Source organism: Tinamus guttatus, unplaced genomic scaffold, assembly GCF_059628265.1.
Source record: "Tinamus guttatus ecotype Peru unplaced genomic scaffold, ASM5962826v1 Tinamus_guttatus_pri_ptg000645l, whole genome shotgun sequence".
NCBI lineage: Eukaryota > Metazoa > Chordata > Aves > Tinamiformes > Tinamidae > Tinamus > Tinamus guttatus.
Genome location: NW_028289179.1, coordinates 167,160 through 187,832, shown reverse-complemented (window position 1 = coordinate 187,832; position 20,673 = coordinate 167,160). Strand labels below are relative to the sequence as shown.

The 20,673-nt window shown below is 38.6% G+C and overlaps 1 long non-coding RNA gene across 1 annotated transcript; it reads right to left on the bottom strand.

The window, feature by feature from the left end:
• Window positions 1-1,077: 1,077 nt before the first annotated feature.
• On the bottom strand, window positions 1,078-20,130 carry LOC148592081 (uncharacterized). The gene is made up of 2 exons (XR_015913966.1): window positions 20,072-20,130; window positions 1,078-1,188 (listed from the first exon to the last, which is right to left on the bottom strand). It is a non-coding gene; the product is annotated as an uncharacterized LOC148592081 (long non-coding RNA).
• Between the last annotated feature and the right edge of the window lie 543 nt (window positions 20,131-20,673).

Here is a 20,673-nt window from a genome sequence, read left to right as displayed (position 1 = left end):
ATTTTGTACACAGGCTCTGTGCAGTTGTAATAAGAATTCATCCCCAGCTCTTACAGGGAAGATAAGCAAGCAAATATACTGTGGCCACTGAATGCCCTAGCACTGTGTTTTATTATGTTTACTTTATAATCCCATCATCCCCATGCCACCAGCATGCTTGAGGGGTAGTGGAGGCAGCAGTCGGCACTCCCTGTTGGCTCCCTGTCTTTCACTGCTACCCTAAGGTACTTAAGAATGACAGTATAAAGAATTTCTGTGCAGATGAGCCTGTAGATTTGGGGAATTGGCTGCTTATAGACAAGGATTCTTTTGGTAGACTTAATTCCTTTAGCAAGGGTGAAGAACCATCTGTGGGGATTCTTGTCATGTATAAGGAAGTTAGTCATGCTCTCTGTGGAGTTGAGTTTCTTGAATTTTAATGAAACCCGTGTCAATCTGTCTCGTCTATACCCCTGTGTTAAAATCAGTGGTCAGCTAGTCAACAATCAGAACAGTAAATCACAGCAGATAAGCCATGCAGGACAGCAATAGGGAATTTACAGTTTTGTCTTGTCTGTCCTCCTCTCCTCTCTCTCCTCTCCTCTCCTCTCCTCTCCTCTCCTCTCCTCTCCTCTCCTCTCCTCTCCTCTCCTCTCCTCTCCTCTCCTCTCCTCTCCTCTCCTCTCCTCTCCTCTCCTCTCCTCTCCTCTCCTCTCCTCTCCCCTCTCCCTTCCTTCCTTCCTTCCTTCCTTCCTTCCTTCCTTCCTTCCTTCCTTCCTTCCTTCCTTCCTTCCTTCCTTCCTTCCTTCCTTCCTTCCTTCCTTCCTTCCTTCCTTCCTTCCTTCCTTCCTTCCTCTTTCTTTCCTTTCTCTCTCTTTCTTCTTTCTTTCTTTCTTTTTCTTTCTTTCTTCTTTCTTTCTTTCTTTTCTTTCTCTTCTTTCTTTCTTTCTTTCTTTCTTTCTTTCTTTCTTTCCTTCTTTCTTTCTTTCTTTCTTTTCTTTCTTTCTTTCTTTCTTTCTTTCTTTCTTCTTCTTTCTTTCTTTCTTTCTTTCTTTCTTCTTCCTTCCTTCCTTCCTCCTTCCTTCCTTCCTTCCTTCCTTTCTTTCTTCTCCTTTCTTTCTTTCTTTCTTTCTTCTTTCTTTATTTCTTTCTTTCTTTCTTTCTTTCTTTCTTTCTTTCTTTCTTTCTTTCTTTCTTTCTTTCTTTCTTCTCTTTCTCTCTTTCTCTCTTTTCTTTTTCTTTTCTTTCTTTCTTTCTTTCCTTTCTCTCTGTCTCTCTTTCTCTTTCTTTCTTTCTTTCTTTCTTTCTTTCTTTTCTTTCTTTCTTCTTTCTTTCTTTCTTTCTTTCTTTCTTTCTTTCTTTCTTTCTTTCTTTCTTTCTTTCTTTCTTTCTTTCTTTCTTTCTTCTTCTTTCTCTCTCTCTCTCTCTCTCTCTTTTTTCTTTTCCTTCCTTCCTCCCTTCCTCCCTCCTTCCTTTGTCTATCCTTTAACATAATTAATTACCAGGGAGTTGATTTATTGTCACTGAATGAGTGGTGGTGGGGCGGGGGGAGTGACGCAATGCGCTTCACTCATGTGAAGAAATAGCGATAGGGTTTTATTGATAAGACAATGGTTTTGTGAGGTTCTATGGCAGGTCATTTATTATTTAAAGCATGAGGTACAAGATACACACAGAATTATCAGGAGACTCTCCCATGAGTCATGGGTTCACACTGAACCCCCTTGCTTTCTGAACTCCTTTTGAGAGGAGTCTGAGTGCAGTTGGATCGCGTCCTAGTCCCAGACCTAGTCATAGTTTATGACTAAGGAATTTTGTGCACAGTTACATCAGTAAAGTTGAAAGTCAAAAGAGCGCACTATAGTCACTTACCACGAATCTGTAGTGGGAAGGATCTCTCAATCCCGAGGAGTATCCCTTAGGAGGCACCCATACTCAAGGGAGATCCTGGCGTGCAGCCCACTGCCATACAAGAAGAGTTCAGTAGGCTCTCAGGCTGTCCCCATATTTATGGGATAAGATGATTGACTTATAGTCCATCTTTAATTTCAGACAATTTTTGTCTGATTTATGCTCAGTTAGCCTCTATCTCCTACCAAAATGCAGCCATCAGGAGATTATTGATTGCTAATGCTTGAGTGGGGGAAGAAATTGGGGAGGCAACCACCAGATCAGGTAATGTCACTGGGTGGTTAACACCTGAACAGGACTACCTGTAAAAAGTCAGGTTGGGCTCAGGAAGGAGCATATCCATCGCAGTTAAGTCCAGATCATCAGTGGATAAGTCCATGTAGCTACAAAATACCAAAAAGTTCTGAACTTTCATCTTCAAATTTTCTGCGATTCTCGTTAGCTGTGCATCTCTACATTCTTCGTACATTCTAACCACGAGTCACCATGAGTATCTAAAAAATACAGACTGAGGTTCTAATATACCAAGAAAATAACAAATTTAAATTTTCTAGGAAGCAGTGAAGCAATGTCAAAAGACATGACAAGGTTTTTTATTTCTGCAAGGTACTTCACTTTGTTTTGTCAGCTCTTAAACTACATCCTTTTCTTCTCAATATTCAGATATGCTCCATATTTCATGGCCTTGAACATGCCTGCATATGTAGCTTTTGCTGGTTGTACCCTGCCTTAGACGTACGTTTTTTAAGCTTAGTTTATCATTTTATGATCCGTAGTTATCCACTGCAAAAACTTATCAGCATAAGTTTGTCCACAATTCCTCAGAGTAATTAATAAGAAAATTTTTCTTGTCTACCTTTCTATTTCCTTTTTTTTTTTTTTTTTTTTTTTTTTTGAGGGGAGTGGCAGGGAGAGTGGGAGTATGTGCTTGTAAGAGTTAGTAGAGCATGAAGCTCAAATATATGCTTCCTGAGAAGGACTCCAGCATGAAGGAAAAAAAAATTCATAGATAGTCCTTACTGAAATGAATTACTAAAATTGTCATGCATTTGTATTGTTTATTTTAAGATCCATAGAATTAAGAATAGTACTTACAGTGTTGCATGTAAAATACATTACACTTCCAGTCTGAACATCTGCAAATTTCTACAAGTAAACTTGCATCCAGGGTGGAGCATTTGAATTTCAGTACAGGAGGACAGAGAAAAAAAAAAAACACTAAAAGAGCAAATTCTGAATCTCCACTGTGCAGCGGAACTATTGCTGAATGACTTTGCATAGGTTATGGTACTTCAGCAGGAAAGCTAAGTCAAATTTACATGTTTAAACAAAAACGAACACAGACTGAAAATAAATAATTTTCATTTGAACCTGTAGGAGAGAGAAATCTTTAACTTCTTTACATCATAAGCCTTTGTTGTTCAGTTTTTTGTTCCCATTATCAAAAACGATCTCTTTTTTGTAATTGTCACCTTACTGGAGTCATCTGGATGAAGTGGCTGAAGAACTCCATAAGGGTATGGCTTGACCTAAGTGTAAGAAAGATTTTTTTCCTCTTGTCTTCTCAGATCATATCCAGACTTACTTGTCTTAGGCCCAAGTTGTAGCAGTGCATGGAGGGAAGGATATCTGGCTTTTCATGATAACAACTGAAGAGTCAGTGATTGCATCTCAGAAATATTTTCTGAAATTGAAGTTGAGATAGAGCTAATTTCTGTTCTTGCTGAGCCATTATGTGGAAGGAGTCATAATATTCTCTGGTGCAGTGAGAACGGACAAAATGCAACATATTAATGTATCCTAATGATGAAAACTTTCCCAGAGATAGAAAGGAAGCTGGATGTCAACTCCAGAGTGGGGCCAGCAGACATACAATAAGGGTCCTTCCTCTGGAAATATTTGTGAGAGAAGAAAATTAAATGATAATAGAATAAAGAACATGTAGTATCTGCTTTAAAGAGGAGCAGGCATAGAAAATTCCCTAAAGCACTACTATTCATCCACATAGGAGAAACCAAATCTGAACAAGGATTTCAATGTTGACCGTGTCTGCTGACTACTGTCTGTGCTGACTAGTAGTCTCACCATTTCCATGCATTCCTTCATCTACTGAACTCCATCATTTATAACCTGTTTTATAGTTAGCACTGTACATTTTTTAGAGTAGGAGAGAGTTTTATTTTACTTCATGAAGCACATAGGTCCATGGCTAGTTGCCTTGTATTAGAATAATACCAATAAATTGTATTGTCTGTAAGAACAGCTATATTATATCCATCAGAGGGAAAAATTCTTATTTCCCTTTGCATGTTTTGTTTTCTTTAACAAAAATGGATTTTTATTTGATACAGCAATAGTAGTAATAGCAGTTATAATCTTTTTTGTTGATTTTAAGGAATCTTTCTGTCTCTATTAGACTGTGCTTTGGCAGCACTCAGTCAATCTTATGAAAAGAAACAAAAGGTTAGACTGATTGTTTTTTTTTTACTCACATTAGATAGTATTTCTTGAATAATTTCACTGGACTCCTGACGTCCACAGCTTCCAGCTGAAGAGTGAGCAGTTCTAGCATACCTGAATTAGTTCAAAATAGGTAGCAGAAGGTGGATAGAATGGAAGGTAAATTTTCATCCTCTAGAATTGACTTTCTGAGAAAATTGACTTCCTTCCTTCCTATATTCTTTTCTCTTCTAAAGATTCAACTATCTTGTATTAGATGACAGAGGAAAATAAGAGAGACCAGAAGTCACCAGGACGTTATAGCACAGAACAAAAGAGCAATCCCAAATACACATTTCTGATTGCAAAAGGAATATTCACATAAAAGATACTGCTATTCAGTGTAAATGTGTGTATAAAATACACTTTACTTTAAAAATGCATAAAATTAATTTTTCACGGAATAAAACCAGAGATATAGTTGGGATAAGTAGGTCTAAGGATAATGTTTTGAGAAGAAATGATGAACCATGGATTTCCTGACAGGCCATATTGTATGTTTATATTCGTGCAGGAGTGCATCCATGTGTTCTTTCTGCCCCCCTTGAAAAGCATGATGTTTCTGTTTAGATAACTAACTATAAATTTGGATATGTCATTGAGCCTATCAGTATAAGAATATTGTCCTTGATTATTTTGATGGAAGTGCTATTGGGAAACACATGATAGAGAGAAATTTGCTAATTACAGCAAGGAGTGACAGTGAGCAGCTTGAATCAGTCAGTGTTCAAGACAATTTTTCTAATAGAATATGAAACATATTTTTTAATATTTATTAATTTTGTTTTGGGGTCACTGACACTGCAGTGCTCTCATACAGGTGTCATGGGAAGTTGATGGATGTACATCAGTTAGCATTGATGAAGGAAACTGAATCCTCTGATGGAGAGGGAAAATAAAACACTGTAAAGCTCCAAAGAGCAGTGTTTATAAGTTTTCAAATAGAAACTGAGAAATACCAATAAAGTTTGGATTTAGCTCAAGCGCACCATCAACCTCAGGCAGCTTCCAAGTATTATTTATTTATTTATTTATTTATCATCCATTTGTCTAGTTCTGCTGAAAGATTTATAGTGAAGATTACTGGGGCAGAATGTAGATCCAATCACCCATTGTGCAATAGGAGCGAACGATTCCTGTTCTCATCATTCGGATCAATAATTTTCTAAAGCAGCATTAACAAAAGCAACAACTTTACCAGGTTAAGGGGGTTTTGTACTGAGTAATGACTGCCTGGAGAAGGGAAGAGCAGAGGGAGTAAATCCTGGCAGCCTTTTACTATTGAGGTAGCACATGCAAGTGAATCAATAGCAGCACTGGTAAGACGGCACTATAAACATGCTTTATGGGTTTGACTGAGTAGGTTGGCAGGGAAGCTGCTGAAAGGATCAGTACAAACCACCAAATCTGTTCCAACAGGGAGCTGAAAACCAAGGGCCTTCACTTTTTGGAAGCACTAAAAAGCATCTTGGTCACAAGATCCTATGCCATCTGCCTGGCCTCACATTAAGGTTCAGAACTATCTAGCCAGTTTGAACATCTCCTTGCCTCAGTCTTTTGCAAGGAGGTTTCTCAGAGGGGGCTGTGATGGCCTGTGTCCCTCCTTGAGTCTCTTGCAAAGGCTCATGAAGGAGTGCTCAGGAGTATAGCTTTGCTGTGCAGCAGTGCGGATCTCTTCCTGCCCAGTGCTGAACCTGAACCCAAGATGGCTAAAGAAAATAGTGCCTCCCAAGTCCTTCAGATAGGGACCTAGATTCAGAAAGACTGCATCTAAGCGCATACCCAGCGAGGTACTGCTTTCCAGCAGAGAGGCTACAACTTATTAAAGGAGGCTACCTTGACTACTTGGGCCTATTTTGATCAAATTTCAATGGAAGTTTTGCCCAAGAGGAGGAGTTCAGTGACAAGAACTAGTTTTATCTTTGTTTTGAATAGGGTAAATTACAATCTGCTAATAAACTTTCAACACTTATCTTTGTTCACTCCAAGGGCAAAAGAAGTCATAAAAGTGCTTTAATTAACACTTTCTTAAGCACATATTTTATTTGCAGTGGTATTCCTACTACTCTTAATAATATTAAATAAATAATATTATACAGACTAAAGATTGTGTTAAATAAGCCATTTTAAGTTTGCTTGTTTATTACTATTACTATGTGTATTTGTAGTGCAATAGTGCTTAAGAGCTGCTGTCACAGATCAGGATTTCATTGAATTATGTGCAAACATAGGACCAACTTCAAATAATTGACAAGCCAAGTACGAAAAAGAGCTAGCTAATATACACAGATACACACATACATGCATATATATATTTGTATGTGTGTATGTGTTTGTGTGTGTGTGTGTGTATAAGCATACTTTTATATGTAAGACTACAACAAAACAACATGATGTTCATAGTGCAACAATCACTTAAGCAGAATGAATAACCCTAGAATCTTAGAATTTCTTTGAATATAAAATTTGGAGCAAACAAGGATGTGAGACTGAGAAAATTCCCTTAAATCATATGAACTGAACCAAATGCGATTTGCATAAGTCTCCTCCAAACTGCATGAGGTTTATTTCCACCCATAATCAAAACTAGAAAAGATCTGACCTTCTTTAAGGCAAATGTAGGATGGAATCTCATTGTAAAAGCTTTCTCAGGAAAATAGGATCAGAGACTGCTCTTCACCAGCTCTTCTGCTTAGCAACATTGTTGATGCTCAGTCAAACATAAAATGTTTTAGAGAATTCAGTTCTTCTATTCATAGTTCTCTAATGGCAGTCAAAAGACCTTCTCTAGCTATGTAGTGGTGGACTGATAGCTAGACACTTAATTATCATTAAGTGTCATTAAGACACTTAATGACAATTTTGGGGAGCGTAAAGTTATAGATCTAGGCAGACTTTTAATCAATGGTCCTATTAGGAAGCAGAGAAATGTACTCCTGCAAGTTTCCTCACAGCTAGCATTGACCACTAGGTATGTCATTGCAAAGGAGATATATACATTAAGAGCAAAACTATTCTAGAATTTTTCTAACACCAAGAAACAAAAGGCTCATTCAGAGACTACAGGCAGTCTGGAGGTATCTCTCGCCGGTGGCTGCAGAGAGTGTCTTGGAGCCTACCACAAGCTCCTGTGTCAAGTACCAAAAGAAGAGGACTTCAGCTCTCTGTGATCATTGCCCTGGTGCAGGCCCTTTGAGGCTGAAGATTATCTAGCAGCGGACTCTCAGTTATATACATAAAATACAATGCTGAGAATGGATTAGAAAGGGGCTGCCAAGTGCAGCATTCAAACACCTGGAAATATTGATTTTACACTTTTCCTGTGATTCTACATCATGTACCTTTAGTTTCTGGCAATCTCTATAACTTTTATACTGACATAAATTGTGATAAAAAAAATCAAAAAATCTTCCTTTTCCCTAGAGAAATAGATAGGAAAGCTCTATCACACCATTAATATTTTTGTTAATGTAGGTGATCTCAGGAAGGGCAAAAGTATAGGGAAAGTTAAATATAAACTTTGTGGGTTTTTTTTCTTTGTTTATTTTGTTACTGTTTAGGTTTTAGATTTTCTCTCCTTAGTAAGAAACATAGGAAATATGAACCTTTATGCATCCAGAAAAAATATTATGTTATTGCTAACAATGTTTTTTAAAGTGCATACAACAAAAGATAATCTGAATGCCTCGGATGAATCAGAGGTATTGAGGTCATTTTTCAGAGGATGAGACAATAGGAAGAGTCGTTCTACTAACAGCACCCCTACGCCTGATGAACATCTGATACTTTTTGTAGTAAAATAACATTAAGAAGAAAGTGAAGCCTTCTCATCTCCTCAGTGTTCTACACTGTGGGATATGGAATGGTAAGTGTCCATTATGTCCAGCTAGGCCCCTCTATGTTCAAAATTCAAAAATTCATAAAGCTTTCCTGTTTCTTGCAGTAGTACAGAACATTTTTGTTTGTTTGTTTTTTGATTTTGAGTCCTGTAAAGATACATGTATTCTTGTAGTTTGCTTATTGATCAACTGGCGAAAGTTCTGTGGTATAACTAATAGTCCTGCCTTAAATTCGAAACAGTAGTGCCAAGACAAAGATGTAGCGGAAGATTCAGGCTTCTGCCAAAAAATAAAAAAGATTCTGAGTTTTGCTGTCTGCTTGAATACCTAGCTTAAGAAGAACAAGGTCTTTATTGCACCATGTCTGTATCATCAAGGGTGAGATTTGGAGCACTACGCAAAGTACTACATCACCTTTCATGAAATGAGGTGAGGAACACCTTGCAGAGAACATGAATAATATATGTTTTCTCTTATCATGCAGGATCTTCCAGGAGTAGACTAATAAGTGGCTGCAAGGATTTCTATCAGTATTTTCACACTAAAATAAAAGATACGATCTGAAAGGATCCAGCATCAGCAGGTATCCTACTGTCTATGAGTAGTATTTCTAAATATGAATTAAGATAGAAATTTACGGTAGAAGAAAGAAACATTTTCTGCATTTGGGGTGCATCCAGTTTACAAAGACACTTCACAAACAGGAAAAGTTATATCACTTAGTAGCCTGGATCTTTTATTTTTCCTCTTCCTTCTCAGCAATGATATTTGTTTCTAAGGCCCTTATATGTGCTTGTAAATCACACCATGTTTTTTGCGGTGAAGGTTGGTTTTCCTCTTACCCCAGAATTTTCTAGAGGAATATGCTCAAACCCCACAACTATGTGGATCATGCTGAACAGGAGAGTGATGACACAAAATGTTACCAGATGGTAAGTGCTGTGCCACAATTTCTTTTCTGATTCTAGGCTCAAATTTACAAACTGATCAATGCAAAATGATATCAAATGCTTAGCTGCTGATGCCAATTTACAAATAAATATTAGTGGCGTATACCAAATTGTCGAGTTGCAGAATGAAGAGGTGGGTGGAAAATTGTCTGGACCTTCATGTTCAAAACACAGCAATTTGATCCCAGTCTAAAGGATACGTTGAACTGAATATGGACCATCAAGTTGTCCAGTTCTTCTCATAAGACCATTTCTGCTGAAATGCAGAATAGAAGATTCCAGTGTTTCCCACATCCAGAGTTTTATAAACTCATGAGCCGACTAGGACAATTTTTGATTCAGAGGGCAATATGAGTTGTGTTTATGCCTCTTTCAGAATTTAGCAGCTGATGACAGTGAGTCATCCCTTGTGACTAGTTTAATCTCCACAGTCTGTATTGAGTACTGCTGTGTTGAACTGTCAAGGGTTCTTTCAGAAGTAATGGACAAACAGACAGAGCTATCCATAAACAGAGTGCCCAAAGGAGTCTTTAGAAAGGAAAAATAAGTGCTATAGGTGAGCTGCATCCTAACCCGGATGTCTCTGAATTACTTGGGAAAAATTTTCCTTTCACTTGCTGTTTTTCAGGGGTGTGAAGAAGTGAGATGACAAATGTGCTATCCCTGCACATCAAGCCTTCTACTATGTCAGGAACCCTCAGCCAAATGGGCTTCCTATTATCTCTCCTTACCTCTCCTACATGCCTACCCACACGTATCTAGGTAATCTGCCTTGAGCTGACTTGACTTTAGATTCGCAGTTTACAGATGGGCTGCTAGGTTGTATTCAGCCCTCTGGATTACTTGTTGAACCTTAGTTCATCACCCTTGGCTTGTTGACATTCCCAGTTCAGTCTTCCAGCTGTCCTACTGCCCACATCAAGCCTGAACTTAGGCTGTCCTAATCCTGGAGCTCTTATAATGCTTTCATTCTCTTTATATCTATGTAGACACAGTGCTATGATAATAAATGAATATGGCATTAATTGATGAAGTTTTTTTTTCCCTTAAATTTGGTTTTGAAATGTGACAGGAAAGTAGAATTAAGAAGAATCAAGTAGATCAAGAGGAATATTTCATATAAGAGCTATTTAGACTAGAGTCCAGTAACAAAACTGATAATAAAGAAACTAAAAAGAGAATAATAATTAAAAAAAAAAGAAAAAAGAAAAAAGTATGTGTCACATAGAGATTGAAAAACTTCACAGGATCGGATCAGGAATTATCAGTCTGTCTGTTACAGAAATTATTTAATTAGAAAGTTAAAGGCATCACCAAGAGCTACAAGTGAATGTCTAGGCTTTCTGAGTAGTCTTTCAGTCTGCCTACATTGCTAGAATCATAGGCTTCTTCAGGACAAATTAGCATTGCTTATTTGAGCAAATTATTTGGCTGCTCTCATGGGGATCTCTGCAACTTCAACTTCAGCATCCAAGAATCAGACAGATCATCATACATCAACTCCAGTGGCTGAGGGGAATTTTAATACCAGTAACGTTTTGTTTCAGTTCTTCAACACAGGTGAATTTCATGGTTGCAAATCATAGCAAATGAGAGACAGTACAGGTAGCTCTGAAGTTAAAAGGGCAGAGGAGCCAAGGAAGATGGCTTTATTTTTAAACTAGTCTTGTAATAATTTGGATAAAGTAAGCTTTCCAGGGTAAGGCATCTTGATATTAAATCTGGGAAGTGTTCCAGTGAATAAATAAATGAAAAGGTAGCTATTGTGAAATATTTTCACAGAATCACAAAGTCACAAAATGGTTACGGTTGGAAGGGAACTCTAGAGATCATCTAGTCCAACCCTCCTGCTCCAGCAGGGGCACCTAGAGCACAGGGTGGCATCCAAGCAGGTTTTGAAGATCTCCAGAGAAGGAGATTCCACAACCTCTCTGGGCAGCCTGTGCCAGGGCTCTGTCACCCTCCCAGGAAAGAAGTTCTTCCTCACATGGAGGTGGAACTTCCTGTTTTTCAGCTTGCACCCATTACCCCTCCTCTGGTCACTGGCCACCACGGAGAAGAGCCTGGCCCCATCCTCCCTACAATCACCCCTCAGGTACTTGAACATGTTAATAAAATCTCCTCTCAGCCTTCTTTTCTCCAGACTAAACAGGCCCAGCTGGCTCAGTCTTTCCTCATACAAGAGATGCTCCAGTCCCTTACTCATCTTTGTGGCTCTCCACTGGACCTTCTCTAGAAGCTCAATGTCCTTCTTGTCCTGGGGAGCCCAGAACTGCACCCAATACTCCAGGTGCGGTTGCATCAGAGCTGAACAGAGGGGCAGGATCCCCTCCCTGGCCCTGCTGGCAACACTCCTTCTGACGCAGGCCAGGATCCCATCAGCTTTCTTGGCCATGAGGGCACATTGTTGACTCATAGTTAACTTGTCAGCCAGGACTCCCAGATCGCTCTCTACGAAGCTGCTTTCCCCTGAAGCAGGTCAACCCCTAATCTGTACTGGTGCCTGGGGTTATTCCTTCCCACGTGCTGGACCCTGCACTTGTTCTTGTTGAACGTCATGAAGTTCCTCTCTGCCCAACTCTCCATCCTTTCTAGGTCTCTCTGAATGGCAGCACAGCCCTCAGGAGTTTTGGCCACTCCTCCCAGTTTGGTATCATCTGCAAACTTGTTGAGGGTGCACTGTGTGCGCTCGACCAAGTCACTGACAAACAAGCTGAATGGCATTTTCTTAAAACTCAGTGAATTTCCTCTGCCTCTAATACTAACCACATCAAAGTAAGAACAAAATAGACTTTTAGGAAGAGATATGGTATATCCTTCCTTCAATGGCCCTGGAAATTGGTCAGAGATGGGATAGATGCTTGAGCATTAAACTATTATCATTAGAAAAGATCTTTGGGAAGAAATTCTATTTTTGTTTGAATTATTTGGAGGATGGAGAGTGAAAAGTGAATGGGAAGAGAGCCCTCAATATTTTTAAGTAGTGGAGGAATGTGACATATGAAGTCAAACTACTCAACAAAAGCAAGTTGATGAAGAACACCAGTTAGTAATATATATTTTTGTCAAGATTAAATTATTGCCTGTTGCTAGACACTGAATAATCCCAATCATATTTAGTTTTTGAGGTTTCCTTGAGTGAGATTACCTTGAAAGCTAAGGTCAATAAGTATTGATAAGAAAGTCATGATACATAATAGATATCATAAAAGAAATGAATTGAAAATCCTAATTTCATTCCCCTTGTAGAAGATGAGAGACTTCTCTCTCATCATATCCAGAATCATCTGGATATGTTGTGAGGTTTTCTATTTAAAATAATGTTTCTGCTTTTTAACTGAACTTTAATTAAACTAACCTGCACTCCTGATAGCTTGTGTTTGACGGTATCCCTTGCAGGTTTGAAGTAAAGTACATTTTTAATTTTGCAATTGCTGTACTTGCTTTTCACTCTCAGTTGACCTCATCCTTTATTAGATGCTTACATGTTTTTAATAGTTGAAACACTTGAAGTCAATCTTTTTGAGAATAGGGGTGTAATTGTCATTTCTAGACGAAAAAAAAAAGGTTTTTTTAGGCACAAATACTCATATTTAGGAGATTAGAGGAGCTGGTTACTGCTTCTCCAACATCATTAAATATTTGGATTGTAGCAGCATGGAAGATCAGGCTCAGGGGGACTCAAGACTTCATCCATCCATACACCTCTCCTCTAAGGCAGTATTAACTGCCCCATTGCAGATAGATGTTCATCTAACACATTCTTAAAAGCTTTCATTGATAGAGATTCAGCAGCTTCCCTAGGCTATCTTTTCCACTGCGATGAGAACAGTAGATAAAAGCAAAGTGAATGTATTAACTTTCATTGAACATATACAGGATATGTTTTTGCTAGCTCTTTGTAGTTTAACAAGAAGTAGTGCTGGACTGATTCTAATTAGATCCATAGCCCCCTTGTGGGTTCATTTTGAAATGCCTGTTACCCAACTTCAGTTTCCTGATTAAGCTCCAAATGAAAAGGAATGCCAGAAGTCTGCCAAGTAGGGTGCCAAGCCACCATCAAGACCTTAAGCACTAAGACTGCTGCATTGTGGGAGCTTGCAGAGTCATGTCTGCACTGCTGAAATGAGATAACATAAGAAATCTGCACTGAGGCCACAGTCCTGCAATCTCATTTCCAAAAATGACTTTCTCATGAGGACCATTACTGCTGGAGCTGAAAAGGTGGCACTGGGTTGAAAGAGTGATGCGGGCTCATAGTGAGCACAGCTGGCTTTTCTGTCTTTGCCTTTTTTACCACTATGCTATACTTTATGTTATTAACACTGCTGTTTTTTAATTTGTGGATCTGTATTCTTAATTTAGCCACAGAGTAAGTAGAGATTTAAGGAAGAAAAATGTCTATTTCTTCAGAGAGTATCCAGACTCATGTTTGGAGGTTGAAAGTATTTTTGTTCCTTAAGAACTCTTTCTTTTTTGTTTATTTAATGAGACGAAGAGAAGGGAATGGAAGGGAGGGGAAATGGACACCACTAGTGGATATAAAAGGTTTTGTATGGCGAATGAAGTTGTGTTTTTGTACTGATTTGTAACTATTTCTAATTAAATGTGGTTGACCTAAACCTCTTTTACATGGTTCACTTTTATAACAATTTAAATCACTGTAAATATGACCAGATTTCTAAATTAATATAGACTTTAATTCCATATCCTATACTTGAGATAAGATCAGACTAGCTTTATGAAGTCCCAAAGTGCAGCTCAAGGGCCTCAAAGGGACTGTTTAATTACAGCCATCTTATTAAGCATGAAAGTATCACATATACCTTAGATGAAGTTTGTTATGTAGCCTCTAGCTTGATGTTCCAGCAGTTCAGTGGCACTCCATGAAGAAAACTTAGGCAATCTAATTAATGATATCTCCAAGCCTTAATATCAATTGATAAAGGAAATATGTTTCTATGTCCTTTTTTTTTTTTTTTTTTTTTTTTTTTTCTGCCACTGGAAAAGCTAGTTCTTGAAAAAATTCCATGATGATTTCATAGAATCATAGAAGGCTTAAGGTTGGAAGGAACCTCTAGAGATCATCTAATGCAACCCCCCTGCACACGCAGGGTCACCTAAAGCACGTGGCACAGGACTGCAGCCAAGCAGGTTTGGAAGATCTCCAGAGAAGGAGACTCCACAACCTCTCTCGGCAGCCTGTTCCAGTGCTCTGTCACCTTCACTGTCAAGAATTTTTTCGTTAAGTTCCTGTGGAACTTTTGATGCTTCAGTTTCCTGCCATTTCCTCTAGTTCTGTCGGTGGCCATCAGTGAAAAGAGACCAGCACCATCCTCCTCACTGCCTCCCTTGAGGTACTTATAGACACTGATTAGATCCCCTCTCAGCCTTCTCTTCTCCAGGCAGAACAGGCCCACCCCCCTCAGCCTCTCTTCATAGGGCAGATGTTCCAGGCACCTGATTTTTACAATTTAAAAAAGGTGATTGAGAATTATTTTTTTGATGATTTTAGCAGTGGAAGTGCTTGAAATTTCACTGAATCACAGAATCACAGAATGGTTAAGGTTGGAAGGGAGCTCTAGAGATCATCTAGTACAACCCTCCTGCTCCAGCAGGGACACCTAGCGCACATGGCACAGGGTGGCATCCAGGCGGCTTTGGAAGATCTCCAGAGAAGGAGTCTCCACAACCTCTTTGGGCAGCCTCTGCCAGGGCTTTGGCACCCTCACAGGAAAGAAGTTCTTCCTCATATGGAGGTGGAACTTCCTGTTTTTCAGCTTACACCCGTTACCCCTCCTCTGGTCACTGGCCACCACGGAGAAGAGCCTGGCCCCATCCTCCCTACAATCACCCCTCAAGTACTTGAACATGTTAATAAAATCTCCTCTCAGCCTTCTTTTCTCCAGACTAAACAGGCCCAGCTGGCTCAGTCTTTCCTCATATGATAGATGTTCCAGTCCCTTAATCATCTTCGTGGCTCTCCGCTGGACCTTCTCTAGAAGCTCAATGTCCTTCTTGTCCTGGGGAGCCCAGAACTGCACCCAATACTCCAGGTGCAGCCTCACCAGAGCTGAACAGAGGGGCAGGATCCCTTCCCTGGCCCTGCTGGCAATGCTGCTCCTGAAATTTTTTATCCATTTACCTGTATCATATTTCTGCATGTTGACAAAAAACAGTAGTTATTCATGATGGGGACAAATACGAAAGCTTGTGACATATCACCAGAAGTCTGCCACATGTTATATCTAGGCAAAAAAAGATTTTATTCAGCCTCTTCATCATATTCTTTCTTTTTTTTTTTTTTTTTTTTTTTTTTGGTGACTTTTTTGATTCAATTATGTATATTCATTGCCATTCTTGGTAAGGAAAGTTATATCAGTATGGGGTATAAAAGGAACATAAAGGAAGCATAAATAAGAGAAATGAAAAAGAAAGACATTTATTAGCAGATTTCAAAGGATGAGAAAGGCATTTGCACCTAGGTCAACACTGAAGCAATGGAAAGACATGGGAAAAGACGTCATCTAGACGGAAATGACCAAAGTACATGAAAATGTAATTTTTTATTAAAATAAAAGAGAAAATAAATCATGAATAAAATCAAATCATCAGAAACACAAAAACACAGAAGGAACTACCTTTCCCCTACATATAGGCAATTAGCTTATGCATAATATTCCTAGTGATTTTCAGGAAAATACAACTGTGTCAAATTTCAGCCATTCTTTTCTCCACTCAATTCCACTGACTCTGCCTAATCTAGTTAGCACTTATCCCTCATAGGTCTGGTGTCCAAATATCTCTCCTCCTCATAGCATGTTGCACATGGGACAAGACCTGGAGGAAACCTCTCTGTGATCATGGTTTGCTATAGGAAGAGAGAAGATGGGAATGAAATCACAAGGGAGCCAAGATGCTTACTACCTCAACTTTCTTTTTGCCCTCTTATGGATAATGTCAAAAAGACCAACATTCGAAGAAATAGCAACTCCATAATGTATTTATGGACATTTACAGTCTTTATGCTACAAGGATAGAACTTATCTTTATTAACATCGATTGCAATTGATTCTTTGTGTCCTATACACAAGGACACAAATATATAATTTTTTATATATAATTTTTTATATAAAAATGCATGACTAATTTCACTGAAGTCAATGTTGAGACAAAAGCTGCATGGTTTGACTGAGTGAACCTGTTAGTTTACATTAAGCAAGCAGTGTGTTTCTCTAGATAACTTTTGGTTAAGATTAGGGAGAATTACAAGACGAGAAAAACAAACATAACATTTCTGTAAGACACCATGGGAAGAAATAGTGACTCAGTCTGTAATGCTGTACATCTGCAGTGCAACACAAAGTAGCATTGATTCATCAGTTTCTCAGTAGTTTATAGAAAAATAAACACACAAACCAACAAATCCACTTCTTTTAAGTGGTAGAGTGTAAGAAATATGCAGTCTTCAAGTCACACTTTAGTTACTTGCATTAAGCATGTAAACTTTACATGATTATCTGTCATTACTACCTTTGGAATCCTTTCAGACAGAAAAAATATGGCAGAATTATCTTAGCAGACTATTTGTCCTGCTGAATCATCCCAAAAGTGTTTTCAATATTCATGTACCATCTTTTTCTAAAAGGCCTTTATTCATGTAGGAAATGGCACAAGTTGTATTCAGAATAGTCTCCATTTCTATTTGGAGAAAACAGTGCAAATAAAATTGAGATGAGTCTTCCTTGAGGACCCTTGATAAGGGGTTGAGGACCCTTCTCTGACTAAAATGACCTTGTTTCTAATTTGTCGTTTAGAAGAGGAGAAAAGGAAGATGTCAGAACTGATGAAGAACAAATGCTTGTACCTCAACTGTTTTCTGAATATTATCCTTTGAGAAGCATCAAGGTATGAGTTTTGTGTCATCTGTATTACCAGGGTCAGGGAAAGAAATCCCGAGCATCCTTATTCTGTTATTTTAAAGAGTTCTGAAGAGTACATTTGAAACAGATGCACAAGCGGCTAAAATGGAGACCTACTCCCAGAGAAGAGTTTGTGTCCAGAGACTGAGCTGTAAACTTTTGTAAACTATAAATTTATAGTGAGCAAAGTTATGGCTTTTCATGGGCTTTAACTGCCCATGAAACTTTACAGAAAGTAGTGGCTTGCAAAATAGATGTATTGAAAAAAAAGGTAAAAGTGTGAGATTCACTTACTGGCACTTTCAAAACTGTCTTCAGAAGATATTCCTTTAGGAAGAGCTTTGGCAGACCTATTGTAATGGTTTTGCCATGACAAAGAATAGCCTTTTATCAGAGAAATATTCATTCTGGTTCCTCCCTGCTGGCTGTTTTCCGTCAAACTTCAGTAGGCTAGAGAGTGAGAGAGAAGCTATTTGATTGTATGTGGTCTCCTTTAATTTCTTGCTTTACATACCAAAAACCAATTCACTGCATTTTTAGGCAAGCCTTCTGAGACTTTCTAGACCTTGATGCTTGATGTTCCAGGCTTGACTAACAAGCCGACAACCTGTAAAGCCACATGAGATAGGAGAGCAAAGGAAAAGACCTGCACCTGAGCAGTGGCTGCATCAGACTCTTATTAAGAAACTGGAGGACAGCTCCTGTCTTCAAGCTTCTGTAAGCTTCTGTAAGAATAAAAGCTCCAGTGATTTCCCTTAACTGTAGTGATGTAAATCTTGATCAGAATTTGCTCCTCTCCTTAGTGACTGTGGCTCTAAACTTAATAGAATTGTGAAGATTGAGAGGTTAAAGTAATGAGTTCCTCAACAGTTCACCTCTTATTGCCAAGTATTCATTAAGCGTGTACTGGATGTCTTAGACAGTCACCTCTAAACTCTCTGACTTTCTGGTGGGGATACAGTCAATCTTCTCTATAATGTCCTCAAAACTTACATCTCTGAAAAGTGCTTTCATTAGATTGCTCTACAAATCACCCCTTTAAGACCCATTCTAAATATGCTTTCTGAACTGTAGAGTGATTAGTGCTGAATGCAGTACTTTGGGTGAGGTCCTAACGAAATACACTGTATTTCCTTAACAATAATTGAGTTGAAGGCTTTAATATAAGGATTTTTTTATTATTAAAATAACTCTCATATCTCTCTCCAGGTCAATATGCACTAGTACCTTCCCATTAAGCAGATATTATGTCCTTTTATTACATTCTCCGAGACTCATTATTCTGCATTTATCTGCATTGAATTTGCTATCTATTAGCTCAAGTACTTAAATGATCTAAATCCTTCCCTACCTGACTGTATTGTTTCTCACGGATGACCTTTCCTCCCAATTTAGTATCATCTGCACACCAGAAATTTTTAGTTTAAGTAATATGCTCTGAGTCATTTAAGGTACTGAAAGAGCTGTGGTTCCAACATCGATCCCTGCAGTGCCCCTGACACAAGTAACTTTGCTTCAGCTTGAAAGCGTAACTCACAATGTGCAATCTCGCCAGCTGCCGTTTAACAATATGACATTCTCGCTTTGAACGGGAGGAAAAGCCTTGCTTAATGCATATCTAGCTTTTATGAAGTATATTCTGGCTTTGTCGAAAATAGATGGTCTAAAGTTCATGGCTGTGCTATAGCTAGAAAACCACCCGTGCTTGCTAAGCCCCAAGTTGCAGCTGCTCATGTCCTCTACAGGTCCAGGATAAGCCACGGCCATTTCAGCCACTCAATATTGTGGTTTGTTTTTTAGACAACCAAAATAAAGTGCCCTCTGTTAAGCAGGCAGAACATTCCTCTTTTTCCATGTTATTTAGGAAAGATATTTTAAATACCTGTGCAGCACATCCTTAGTGTTGCTTATGAAGATTTCAGCAAAAATGAGGTGCTGTGAAAGATGTCTGTAGCTGTGGGCTGCACACAAGTTCACTGAGCTGTGTTGATCTCCATGTCTTCATGCCTGGAGTTCTCTGGAACAAGAGCAAGGGTGTTGTAAGATACCTTGGGTCTCCCTCAAGAGACTTGAGTATCTCGAGTATGTTTTTACAGAAAGGTATTTTAAGAGTCTGCCTTTTGATTCAGGAAACGTAACTGGGAAGCACGAAGAGAAGAATTGCTAATAACCAGCTTTGTGCAAGGCAAATGGACATTTTGAAGGTGTTTTTTGGAGGACTAGGTTTAAAGGGTCATCCCAGAATTTTGGCAGAATACCCGTTCAATGCCCCAATCACACAACCAACCTGCCTCTCCACCAGCATGCCAGGATGACCTCCTGCTTCTGTGTGCCAGGACCTTCCTCTTCTACTGCAGCCTTCTCAAAGGTCACTCCTTTTGGTTACCTTTCTTCAGCTGTCCTCTGCCTAAGGTCTTTGACTCTGACTGTTATATTCAAAGGGCTAAGTTCTGCATAAGGGCTTTCCTCCTCCGGGAGGTTCAGGCTACATCTACCGCAACGTGCGTGTTCCCAGGGGCTACGGCCCTCTGTGAAGACAACCAGTTGCATAGCCTGACATTTTATTTAAAAAGGAGAGAAGGAGAGGTGCTGGTGGGGAAATCAACACAAATACTTCAAGAGCTGCGTTTTCCTTTAGTAATTGAAATGTGTCTCTGCTCCTAAACTTGTGCTGATATTTTCCACTTACTGTATTTTTTTTCCTTCTTGTAGAAAAATAGGTTGCTATGATTGAGTAGATTTTCTTTTTCTTAACAGCAGAAAAAGAACCAATTGTGTATGCACAATTTTAAGTTTTTAAATTCTTTAGCCCAAAAAGTGATTATTTTCTTTCCCTATGAGGCGTTCCAACAAATTTCATGCAGTCAAGACGGGCTTAGCTATGTCTTTCTTTGGCTTTTTCACTTTTCTCTGTTCCCCCAGGATGTTCTCTGATGATTATTTCTTTCTGGCTTTATTTTTTCTCTCCTACTTTCTTCCTATTTATTTATTTATTTATTTATTTATTTATTTATTTATTTATTTATTTATACAGCTAGTTCCCCTGAGGGAGTGTGCAGCAGTAATGCTGAAGCACTGCTAAATGCAGTAAGGGAAAATCATCACTTGTTGGATAATCTGTTATCTCACTTACATGACATGAACCAACAAAATAAATACTTGCCACAAATCTGTATGTATGTGTGTGATTTCACTAATTTAAAAACTGATTTCATCCATTTCCTACAAATACTATCAAGCTGTTTTAGATGGAAGGAAAGACAGGACCTAGTAGGTCTCTTGGGATAGATATTTAAAGCCTTTTGACAACTCAGTATTTCAAATATATAATATTTTGGTAATGTTTAGTCCTGAATTTATAAAGCTCTAGATAATGACGTTTTCCATTAATTCAAAGTATAGGTCATAGATATTGGTTTCTTCATACCAATACGCTAAAATATTTTCACTTGCCAAAGAGGTGTCCACTTCTGTGGTGGGTAAGATAAATATGATGAGATACTTTTTATTCTATGTCAACTTATATTCTCACTTTTCTTTTGAGATTGTATGGAGGTCTACATATTTCATGCA